Source organism: Narcine bancroftii, chromosome 6, assembly GCF_036971445.1.
Source record: "Narcine bancroftii isolate sNarBan1 chromosome 6, sNarBan1.hap1, whole genome shotgun sequence".
Lineage (NCBI taxonomy): Eukaryota > Metazoa > Chordata > Chondrichthyes > Torpediniformes > Narcinidae > Narcine > Narcine bancroftii.
This window is the reverse complement of record NC_091474.1, coordinates 242,275,080-242,287,721: the sequence shown is the minus strand read 5'-3', so window position 1 is coordinate 242,287,721 and position 12,642 is coordinate 242,275,080.

Sequence of the window (12,642 nt, the reverse complement as noted above, 5' to 3'; positions counted from 1 at the left end):
GTGTCTATGTCTGTCTGTGTGTTTGCATTTGTCTGAGTGTCTGTGTGCATTTGTCTGAGTGTGTCTGTCTGTGTGCATGTGTGTGTCTGTGTGTGAATGTGTGTGTCTATGTCTGTGTGAGCGTGTGTCTATGCCTGTGTGTGTGTGTCTATGTCTGTGTGAGTGTGTGTGTCTGTGTGTGTGTGTCTGTCTGTGTGTTTGCATTTGTCTGTGAGTGTCTGTGTGCATTTGTCTGAGTGTGTCTGTCTGTCTGTGTGCATGTGTGTGTGTGTGTGTGTGTGTGTATGTGCGCTACTGGTTTGTGATCCTGGATAGGATGGCTTTTCCATGCCTCTGACCTGCCTTCTGGAGGGGGGGGGGGTCCTCCTGATCAAGTGTGATGGCAATTGTAGAGCTGGGGGGGGGAGCTGGTGCTCATGGACAGGAAGGAAGGGGGGGCTGTGGGAGGGGATAAAGATAAACCTACTGTCGGATGGACGGGCAAATATTCAACCAAGCGAACCTCATCCCGGTTGCCACATGGATCAACACCACAGCTATGACCTTGGCTATCTTCACACAGGGGGAAAGCAAGTGTTGCCCTCCTGACTGTCATGCAGCTCCGGGGTGGACTTTTGAGGGAGGGGGCTCCACAAGGTATGTTCTCGGACTGATGCTTCAGACTGGGCTTTGGAGTGTAAGTCACTTCAGCTCCGAGAGGCACTGCTTCCTTGAGCGGGGATCGACCAAGTCTCATTGTGTCCAACACATGTATGATATTTGTAGATAAATCTGAATTAAAGTATATATTGAGCCAATTCACAAAAATGGAGTGGTGTTCCATCCTAATTAGTTTTGTTCTTTGTGTCTATGAGTGAAGAGTCTGTGTGACGTGCTACCTTCTCTCACTGGTGAGGTCAGTGTTACCTGCGGGAGGACTGTAGGGAGAGGTTGAGCGGGCTGGAGTTTCATTCCTTGGACCGTTTAAAATTGACCGTTTAAAATTGACAGCGTACACCATGGTAACAGGGCCTTTTCGGCTCACAGGCACCTAATTGAGCGACGACCCCCAGTTTGATTTGAAGGGTGGGAGGACCTGGAGGGAAAACCACACAGGCCGTACAAACAGCGCCGGATTTGAACCCCGGTCCCGGGCGCGGTAACAGCATTGCGCTAACCCCCGCGCTGCCCTGTGGGTTGATCCAGTAGAGGTGGCCAGCACAGTCAACGCAACGCTATTACAGTGCCAGCGACCGGGGGTTTGAATCCTGCACTGACTGTAAGGAGTTTGTATGTCCTCCCCGTGTCTGCATGGCTTTCCTCCCATGGTCAATTGGTGCATTTGCGGGGCACAGGCTCGTGGGCCGGAAAGGCCTGTTACCGTGCTGTATTTCTCAAGGCAAAATCATGAGAAATGAACTCGGGAAGTCTTTTGCCCAGAATAGGGTGACTAGAGGACACAGGTGGGGGGGGGGGGGGGTGTAACCTGTTTATCACAGAGGGTGGTGCACGTTTGAAACGGGCAGCTGGAGGTGGTGGTTGAGGCAGGAACTATTGCAGCATTTAAGCAACGTTTGGACGGATAGGATGGATTTCGAGGGATGTGGGCCGAACGCAGGCTGGAGGGGACTAGTGTGGGTGGGACAAAGGCTGTGCAACTCCAGGGATACTTTGGTACAGAAGAGGTTTACTGGGATGTTGCATAAGCTATGGAGAGAGGTGGAAAGGAGCAGCGTAGGAAGAGGGGATATATATATATATAAATATTATGAGACATTGACAGGCGGCACGTGTCTTTGTACAGAAAATAGTAGTTTATTGTCATACATGTTGTATAATGTACACATGCTCCAAAATTATTATTGATCAGCTGAACAGTTACTTCACACATGTAAGAGTGAACATTAAATTAAATCGATATAGCGAATACAAAAGTAAAACATGAAAGTCTGCAGACACCACAGTTGAAGTAAAAATACGATGCTGGAGAAACTCAGCAGGTCAAACAGTGTCCTTTATGTAGCAAAGATAAAGAGACAACCGACGTTTTGGGCTCTAGCCCTTCATCAAGGTCTGGGAAAACGTCAGCAGGGGCCTGAACAAAAGGGTCGGGGGTGAGGGCCAAGGGAAGGAGGGCACAGTCCCACAGGCAGGTGGAGAAGGGAGGAAGGGCACAGTAGCAAACAGGGGGAGGGGGGGGAATGGCTCTGTGAATGGAGAGGGAAGGGGGTGGAGAGGCTGGGGGAAAAGGAAAGGGAGAGAGAACAGAGAGAAGGCCAGCAGAAACCAGAGAAGTCGGTCAATGCCAACCGTCTGGAGGGGGCCCAGTCGGAAAATCGGGTGTTGTTCCTCCAGTTTATCAGTGGGGCAGCACATGAGGCCATGGACGAACACGTGAGCATGGGAGTGGGACGCAGAGTTGAAGTGGTCAGCCACTGGCGCGCCCAGAGCGAAGGTGCTCAGCGAAGCGATCTCCCTATGTAGAGAAGGCCACAAATGGAGCACTGGATGCAACAAGAGAACTCCCAACGTCAAGGTTCATTAAATATATTTAAGAGGGAATTAGATCTATTTCTTCAGTATAAGGGTATTAAAGGTTACGGAGAGAAGGCGGGGACGGGGTACTGAACTTTAAGATCAGCCATGATCTCGTTGAATGGCGGAGCAGGCTCGAAGGGTCGAATGACCAACTCCTGCTCCTATCTTCTATGTTTCTATGTTTAAGGCCTGTTTTGGGCCCCGAATGATGGGGAGGGAAGAGGAGTAGGTGCATCAGGTTTTGTTCCTACAACATACGGGTGGTCTTGGTGGGATAAAACACAAGACCATGGACAGACATGCTCATTGTATGAACATTGCTTTAACTAATACAAAAAGTGAATATTACTAGACTTCAGGGACCAGGCAGCTGCCTGTCATGAAATGAATGAATAAAAGAAACGTTATTTTATGTATGGAGAACCAACACAGTAACAGCGCTCCCCAAATACACCCATGGGACCAATTAACCTGCTAATCCCTTACGCTGTTGGAAACCAGAGACCCCGGAGGAAACCCATGCAGCCAAGGTGAGAACATACAAACTCCTTATGGATTGGGGGGTGATTAAATGGGGCTGGAATTCAAGGGAAAGCAGAGACCTTTGGAGAGTTGGGAGGAGGTTGTACAGCGATGGGAGAGGTCACAGGGGGACTTGAGCATCTGTCTATCTGGGAGCAACTGAGATGAAGGGAAGGTTAATGAGTTGTATTGGGGGGGATTAGTTGCTTCTGTATGATGGTTCCCCATTTGGAACCGTCTGCCTCCTGTGACGGTGCCCACCTCTGATATTGCCCCAGCCCATCTTCTCAAACCCTCCCCCCATTACTCCATTCCCCACCTGACAAAGCTCCCGCTTCACTCCCCTGTGGTAAGGGCAGCACTGCCGCTGGTGCGGACCCGGGAGAGAGAGGACCGGAGACACAGCGCTGCTTGGCAGGGCCCTACTGCCTGTTAAAGGGGCTGACGGTGTTTTACTTTAAAATCCTGCATCCATGGAGGTCTGCGCACTAGATGGCTGGTGGTGGGGGGGGGGGGATATCACCCCTTGCTGAGGAGGAGGAGCACAGACGACCCTATAGGACGGCGAACACGGCAGCAAGGGGCTCAGCAGCTGAAGGGCCCACACGGGCTGCAGGGGCCACGGGCTCCAAGGGAACCAAGTATCTGAACCGGGACACGGGAGGGCGCCGAGGGCGCTGAAGGGCTCCTGATCATGTTGGAGGTTCAGATCTGTAGCCCGGGATGGCCGATGGATCGAAGAGGAATCTGCAGCTGCAGAGGGGGTGGGAGCGCTGGAGGCGAATCCACGGACACTGGCGACTCTTTGTTTGCCTTACAGCTTGCAGGAGGTGACGGATATCATGTATAAGAAACCTTGAACCTCAGGCCTTGCCCTGACCTGGCACCCAATGCTCTTGCCGCCCCGAGATCCTCTGCAGGAATTCCAACCTTCCCCCACCCACTCTGCAACTCCATTCCCCATACACCACTCTGATGGTTCAATGGCCACATTAGCAGTTGATTAAGGTGAGGAAACCCTAATCAGTGTGAGAATTGTCCAATATTGATTGCCGGATTGATAAGGCCAGGTATTGTCCCGGTACCATCCACACTTTATTTAACAGGGGCAGCCGACTGTCTAAACCGAATACACACTCGGGTTCCCAGGCCACAGGCCTCAGTGAGTGGCCTGCCCCTCTATGTATCTGTGCCCCTCGCTGGGGAGGGAGGGAAAGAGCAGGCGAAGCCTCCCTGTTGTGGAGAGGCTGGGCTGAGGTCCGCATCCCCCTCCAAGTGGACAGATTCCAGTGGGGAGGGGCTGAATTTTCACCTCTTGAGTGGTGGACAGTCTTTACACCACTCAAAATTTACCCCCACCCTTATCATCCTCCTCTCCTCACACTTCCCTCCTTCACTCCTCACTTCACTGTCCCCTCCTCACCCCTACTCATCCTCCGTCTTCATCTCCCCTCCTTACCTCCACCTTCCTCTCCCTCTGTTCCTTCCCTTCATTCCTCACCATCCCCTTCTCCCCCTCCCCTCCACGGCCCTTAACGCCCCTACTCTTTCTCCCTTCCATCAACATCCTCCCCTACCACCCCTCCTTGAAGTTCCCCCTCATCTCCTCTCCCACTCACCTCCACCTCCCTCAGAACATCACCTCATCCTTCTTCATTATTGTACGCTCCCTCACGGTTCCTACACTCCACTCCTCACAGTTCCCTTCTCCCCTCCATCTCTCTCAATAGCCCTCTGCCCTCCACCCCTCATCTCCTCACTGATCCCTCTCACTCCCCCTCCACTCCTCACTCAACACCCCAACTCTTCTGCTGCCTTCTCAACTCGGATCCCTCAAACCATCCTTTCTGCTGCCTCCTCTCTGTCCCCTTCTCTCTTCATCTCCCCTCCACTCCTCCTCACCCCTCCCCTCTCCTTGCTGCTCCCTCTCCTCACCCCTCCCTCTCCTCACCCCTCCCTCCCCTCTCCTCACCCCTCCCTCCCCTCTCCTCAACCCTCCCTCTCCTCACCCTCCCCTCCACCCTCCCTCCCCTCTCCTCACCCCTCCCCTCACCCCTCACTCTCTTCTCCTTACCCCTTCTCCTCACTCACTTGTTACCCCTCCCCTCTTCTCACCCCTCCCCTCTCCTCATCCTTCACTCTCCTCTCCTTACCCCTTCTCCTCACTCCCTCTTGTCACCCCTCCCTCTCCTCTTCTCAACCCTCTCTCTCTTCACCCCTCCCTCTCCTCACTCTCCTCACTCCTCGCCCCTTCTCCTCACCCCTTCTCCCCACCCTCCCTCTTCGCTCCCCTCACCTTCCCTCCTCACCCTCCCTCCTCACCCTCCCTCCTTGCCCCACCCTCCTCACCCTCGCCCATCCCTCCTCACTCTCCTTGCTCCTCCCTCCTCACCCTCCCTTCTCACTCCCCCTCTCCCCTCCCTCCTCACTCTTCTTGTCCCTCCCTCCTCACCCTCCCTCCTCACTCCCCTTTCCCCTCCCTCCTCTCTCCCCTTGCCCTTCACTCTCACTCCCCTCCTCAAAGACCACCTTAAAGCCCAAGTATTCATCAATTTTCTTTCACAAATTGAAAAATGTCTCCTCCGACGTTTCCCACCATTGATGCCCCGTCACAGGCGCTACAATCTGCCAGAGATGCGGTTCGCAGGTGTACTCCTCCATGGCGCCCCACCACCGACGTCGCTCGCATCCACCGCCCCCTTCTCGTGAGGGCAGCCCAGTTGGTGTGGTGGTTAACACAGCGCCTTTACAGGCCAGTAATCGGGACTGAGGTTTGAATCCCCTGCGCAGTCTGTAAGGAGTTTGTACGTTCTCCCCATGACTGCGTGGGTTTTCCCTGGTGGAGGGGCTCCAGTTTCCTTCCACCATTTGAAAAGTACTAGGGATGTAGGTTAATTGGGTGCAAATTGGGCAGCATGGACTTGTGGGCCAAAAGGGCCTGCTACTGTGCTGTGCATCTAAATTTAAAATAATTAAATAAGAATTTTTTTTTAAACTTCTTGAGAAATTCTCTTTAATTAAACACACACAAAAAATCATGTTAACTATCCAGAATCAGTCCCTGGCTATCCAAATATTTGTCAATGCGATCATTTAGAAAACCTTCCAATAACTGTGGCACGGTTAGCATAGAGATAATCATAACGTTATTTGACTTGGGTTCAAATCCTGGACTGACTGTAAGGAATTTGTCCGTTCTCCCCGTGTCCTGCATGGGCTCCGGTTTCCTCCCACCCTCCAAAGTGCAGGGTAATTGGGGTGTAATTGGACGGCAGGGGTTTATACGGCTGGAGCTGTAAATTTGATTTAGATAGAAATTTACTGACATCGGGCTCACCTGCCTATAATTTCCTGGACCTGCACTCAGCACCTCCTCAATGGTCAGGAAGGCGCAACTGTGCCTGCACTTCCCAAGGAGGTTGAGGAGGGCAAGGCTACTGACCCCCATCTTGACAACATTTCACAGGGGCACAACATCCTGCCGGCTGCATTGCTCTGCGGGACAGTAGCTGCAAAGCATCGGACCAGACATCAAGGCAGAGGATAATTAAAACAGCTGAGGAAATCACTGGGGTCTCCTTTTCCTCTATTGTTGACGATCGCAGGAGTGTTGCTTAAATAGGGCCCAAAATGCCCTTCCCTTCCAGCGCACAGTGTGGCCTTCCCTACATCAGAGAGACCGGTCACAAATTGGGAGATCACTTCACTGGACACCTCCGCTACAACAGAGACCTCCTGGTAGCCAACCATTTCAAGTCTGAGTCACACCCCCACATCCACATGACTATCCGTGGCCTTATGTGCCACCCACCCTGGCCACCCGCAGGTTGGAGGAATACACCTGGGCACTTTCCAGCCAGATGGCAGTAACAGCAGGCCCTTTCAAACTGCAGCTCCGCTTGGGACCCAGGTGCGATTACTGGGTCTGGGGTGCAGGATGCACCCTTTAAATCGAAGACGAACCTCCCTGTTAAATTGCCAACCCGGCGATTTAAGGGGGATCCCGTCACACACCTCATGCACTCGCTGCAACTATCAGCCATCAGTTCCCCACCGGCCATCATTAGCCCCCTACCCTGTCAGTCGCTACCTCCCCCCTCAGCGATGTGCCGTTGCTGTGACCGGATGGTTTGCTGCCGTGACGTGCCACTGGCTCTAGCGGTTCCAGCAGTGTGGGAGATTATAGGTAAGGAAGACGGCCATTATTCCCTCACTCCCACGTTGAGCTGTTGCCGCGAACCAGGAGCAGAGTTCGCAGCAGCGGTAAATCGCGGCCCCCTCCACTCTCCCCCTGATTGCAGCAGCGACCTCTCCCCCCTCCGTGGCAGCACCCCCTCTACCCCCTGATCGCAATCCCCCACTCTCCCCGCTCACCCCCACCTCAGCCAGGGGTTTCCCACTGACGTCACCAGAGTAACCGGGTTGGCCATTTCCCCTTTCAAACCTCCAGACCAGGACGCCAGGATAAGCTTTACTGGGTTCCCTGACCACCTCTGAGGTAGATCAGGGACCCAGTTGGGATCTGACCCGGGTTGGACCCTTTCAAATCATCACATACCTGGGACGCTAACCATGCAAATTGCCCAGTTCACCCATTTTACATGGCAGTTTGAAAGGGCCTTATCGTTTTCTCTGCTTTCTGTTAACCTGCTCGTTTTTTTCCCCCCTCCCCCTTTCCAGTTCTCCCTCCCCCCAGCCTGATTGCTCCCTCCCCTCTCCACCTATCACCTCCAGCCTTTGCCCCCTTCTCCCCACCCACACTTTTATTAGATGCCTGCCGACACTTTTCCAGACCTTGATGGGGCTCAAGCCTGAAATGTCAGTTCTGTATCTTAACCTTTGCTACATAAAGGACCCTGTTTGACCAGCTGAGTTTCTCCAGCTTTGTGGGTTTTTGTTCAACCACGATGTCTGCAGACTTCCGTTTTACATAGCATCTTTGACCCACTGCTATTTGGAGGGAGGTACAGGATCATCAAAATCAGGGGGGGCCAGGCTGGGGAGTAGCTTCTTCTCACAGGCTATGAGACTGATGGAAGGTATCGTGTAACTGAGTGAATCGTCCCATTATGATGTTCTCTCTCTCTCTCTCTCTCTCTCTCTCTCTCTCTCTCTCTCTCTCTCTTCTCTCTCTCTCTGTCTCTATCCCCTTTCAAATTGCCACATCTGGGTGGCCCTCCTGGGACCCAGGTGCGATTACTGGGTGTAGTGAACTGGGAATTTGCGATTCCTCCCCAACTCCGCCCCCACATAATCCTGATATAAACCCTGGATCCCCGCCAAAACCCCAATTCAGTCCAAAGACCACTGCGTGTTATTCTTACTGAATAAAAGCCTGTTGTACTCTCTCTAGCCTTGAGCGCTCTCAGTCATGGTACAATGTTATTTGGTAAAGAAGAGGATGGAAGCTCTGTTGAAGCCAACGATGCTTCTCATCGACTCTCTGACCCTGGAGGAATTCATGTCCTGGCTGGAGTGCTTCCAAATGTACCTGGCGGTCATATCAACTGTCTATTCCATGGATGGACTCAAGAGGTTGGCTTTCCTCTCACGCATCAGTCCTAAAGAATCCCGATTGTCCAGGACTGCACTACTTACGAATCAGCCGTTGAAAGGCTGATGGCTCACTACACGAGGCCCCAAGATGTCGTCCTAGTGAGGCATCAGCTCTCGCAACGGAAGCTGCGGCCTGATGAGTCCATCGAAAATTTTGTCTTCATCCTACGGGCACTCTCGAGGAACTGTGGGTACGAAGATGGCATGTCCCGGGGCCAGGAAGACTGGAGAGCTGGGACGCTCTTGTCGGTGGTGTGAGGTCCAGGTACATCAGGCAGTGGTTGCTGGAGCAAGGCAGCGCAGCGCTGTCTGACAATGTGCGGCTGGCCAAGTTGCTGGAGATGGCCCAACTGGAAGCTGGTAACCTGGAAGGCACCCTCCAAGATGATCTGGTTCCCGGAGCGAGTCCACACGCGACATTGGCCCTGATGGCAGTGGCCTCTGGCACCAAGGAATGCTTCTTTTGCGGTTGGCAGCAGCACCCAAGAACTCGATGTCCTGCTAAAGACTCCATCTGCTGTGGTTGTGGTAAGAAGGGGCATTGGGTGAAGGTCTGCAGGGTGAGGGGGAGCACTGAGAGGTCAAACGCGTGCATGACCCCCACCAGGCCAACTGAGGTGAGTCCAAAGCCCAATCCCACGACCTCCCAATGCCAGTGTTGTGCGCCATGGCCTTCCTGTGGGGCTGTGCGGCGAGAGCAGCGACGCGGGAAACCATAGCAGCCATCTTGCCATGTTTCAAAACTGGCACCATCCTCATCAGACAAGGAGGGGGAGCGGCCATATTGCTGCACCCCGTGCAGTCTCCACCATCTTGCCGGTTTTCAAAATCGGCGCCAACAGTAGGAGGAGGGCGGCCATCTTGCTGCACCTCATGGCCCCCACTATCTTGCCTGCTTGGCAATCTGCAAGGGGGGAGAAACCCCAGCGAGGGGAACGATTGCATCTCCGGAGTCCTGGCAGCAATGATGTTGGACCAGGAGATACCTCACCAACTGAACAATTCCATGATCAAGGTGGGGGGGTGGGGGTTAATGGACATAAACTGAAATGTTTAATTGACTCTGGCTCGAGTGGGAGCTTCATAGATGCAGAGACAGTCCAAAAACTTAATCTTAAAGTATATTCTTTTAATTAACGTATTTTTTTAATGTCCCATACGCAGTCTGTAAATATTCAAGAACATTTATCTTTGCAGGAAGGGGAATTCTGTAAGTTCAGAATGTATTTACCTGTACTTAAGAATTTATGTGCACTGGTTTTGTTGGGTCTTGACTTTTTTTGTCACTTTAAAACTGTGACCCTGGAGAATTCTGGTCCCCTTCCTCTCATTACAGTTTGAACAAAGCCCCCAAAACTCTGATGCCTTCTTGTTGTCTCTCCACATGGAATATGGATCCACCTCCTCTCTTCCCGAATCTGAGCGCCGATTGCAGACCAATTGCTACGAAAAGCAAGCGCTTTTCAAGGCTGAGACACAGCAACAGCTCCATGAGAACATTATCGAGCCCAGGACCATAGAGAGCTCAGTCGGTTGTAGTAAAGGGGGAAGAAAAGTCCAGGCTAGTATTTGACTATAGCCAAACCATTAATCGCTTTCCAATCATGGACCCGAACCCAATGTTATGAGCCCAGAGGTCCCAAAAACCCAGCAGAATTAGCAAAAACAAGAGCTTCGGCTCCATCAGAAAAAAAATGAGCCTGATAATCTCCAGATAAAACTTTAAGTACAGCAGGGTAACAAAAGGCAAAATTATAGCCCTTCTTCCACAGGACAGCTTTAGCTGAATTAAATTCTTTACGATGTTTAAATCATGGGTCCTCTACCGGCATCACCTACAGCTCCTAGAACGCTTCCACCAGCGTTGTCTCCGCTCCATGCTCAATATTCATTGGAGCGTCTTCATCCCTAACATCGAAGTACTTGAGATGGCAGAGGCCGACAGCATTGAATCCATGCTGCTGAAGATCCAACTGCGCTGGGTAGGTCACGTCTCCAGAATGGAGGACCATCGCCTTCCCAAGATCGTGTTATATGGCGAGCTCTCCACTGGCCACCGTGACAGAGGTGCAACAAAGAAGAGGTACAGGACTGCCTAAAGAAATCTCTTGGTGCCTGCCACATTGACCACCGCCAGTGGGCTGATCTCGCCTCAAACCGTGCATCTTGGCGCCTCACAGTTCGGCGGGCAGCAACCTCCTTTGAAGAAGACCACAGAGCCCACCTCACTGACAAAAGACAAAGGAGGAATAACCCAACACCCAACCCCTACCCACCAATTTTCCCTTGCAACCGCTGCAACCGTGTCTGCCTGTCCCGCATTGGACTTGTCAGCCACAAACGAGCCTGCAGCTGACGTGGACATTACCCCTCCATAAATCTTCGTCCGCGAAGCCAAGCCAAAGAGAAAGAAGAAAAGAAGAACTCAAATCAGCATTTAAAAAATACTCTGTTATTCTTAACAAGCAAAGGCCCCTGATTATTTCTCGCATTCTGTACCGCAAGTCTCAAAATCAATTTTCTGTCCTGACAACGCAGACAACTAATCAAAATAAGAATGTGGTGCTTGACCAGGAAGTGGATTCCTTTGTACAGCTCCAGACTGTTCGGAAAATGCATTATTCCCAAAACCTCGGGAATCCATTTTTGAAAAAACTGGACCAGGTCCGGACCTTCAAAATCTTCCGGAAGGCCAACGATCTTAACATTATTCCTCCGACTTTGGTTCTCCAAAGATTCAATTTTCTCCAACAAATCAGTCTTCTAAGTTTCCCAACCAGTAAATGAATCCTCCATCTGTCCCACCTTCTCTTTGCAATGATCAACATCATCTTTGCATTCAATAAACACTTCTTCAATCTTCTTAAATTTGTCCTGAACCTTATCCACAGCTTTCAAACATTTTGCCACATACATTTTAATTGAAGCTATTTCCCCCCTTCCTTTCGGCAAATTGATCTTTCATACATGAAAATCCTTGACTTATTTGCCTTCAGCAGCTGAAGGCAAATCTGACTGGTGGGGACCAGACTTCAACTGAGAAGCCTGCCTCAGCCTAGGGCTACCCTGAGGTATTCTTGCTTCTTCTTCCATCCGATATTGTTCTTCTCCCTCCTCCACTCCAATAATGTCCTCTTCTTCCTCTGGCGGTATAAAGACCACTGCAGCCTGACTACAGGTGCGGATACGCTCCCCCACCAGCCTAGAGTCACCAGACCAAGGGAGATCGCGTCCCCCTGCAGCCTGGGCCATTTTGGCTGATCTTCCTGGTGGGGAGTGGATCGATGTCACGCACTGGTGCCATCTTGCGCAACTGCACGCAAAGTGCTGTCCACCTTACTGCTGGACTGGTGTTGCGGTCGGGACTGAGGAGAAATCGAGCTGGCAGGCTGCATTTGTAAGGTAGGCTGAGATTGTAGTTAGTTGTTTAGTGGCTGTTTTCTATGCAGTTTGAGTCTTAGTTTTTCTCATAGTTGGTAGTAGAATACTTCAGCAATACAATCAACAGTTTTTAAGGTAATTAAAACATTTTTATACAGGTTTCAAAAAGTTCTGCCGGGGAAGGTGTTCCCCACGTCTTCTCCCTACGCCATCACGCCACACCCCCAATAATAAACAGGGTCAAAATTCAGACGGTTTACTCAGTAGCTTGTTGTTGTTCCAAAAGAGAAGAATGATAAACGAGAGATGGAATCTCAGCTGTTGATTGATATTGGGATCGATGATGATCAAGTTAACCGAGGTTTGGAAGAGGCGTTTCACACTTGAGATCATTTTCTGTGTTAATTTTGATTGTTCTGTTCGGAGAGGGGAGGGTGGTTTAACTGCTGAGTGGCATTTGTCACTCCCGCATAATTGAGGGAGGTAATAATATTGAGTTTTTTTTTTGTGTTTGTGTTTTTTTTAATGGGGATTCTTCTTTTTTTCTTTTCTTGGAGGTTCTTTTTTGCATTGATGCTACGGGGAGGTGCTTTGCTATTTATGGTGGGATGGTTATAGAGATATTTTATGGCTCATTTAAATTTTGCTATTAATGTTAACGGGTTG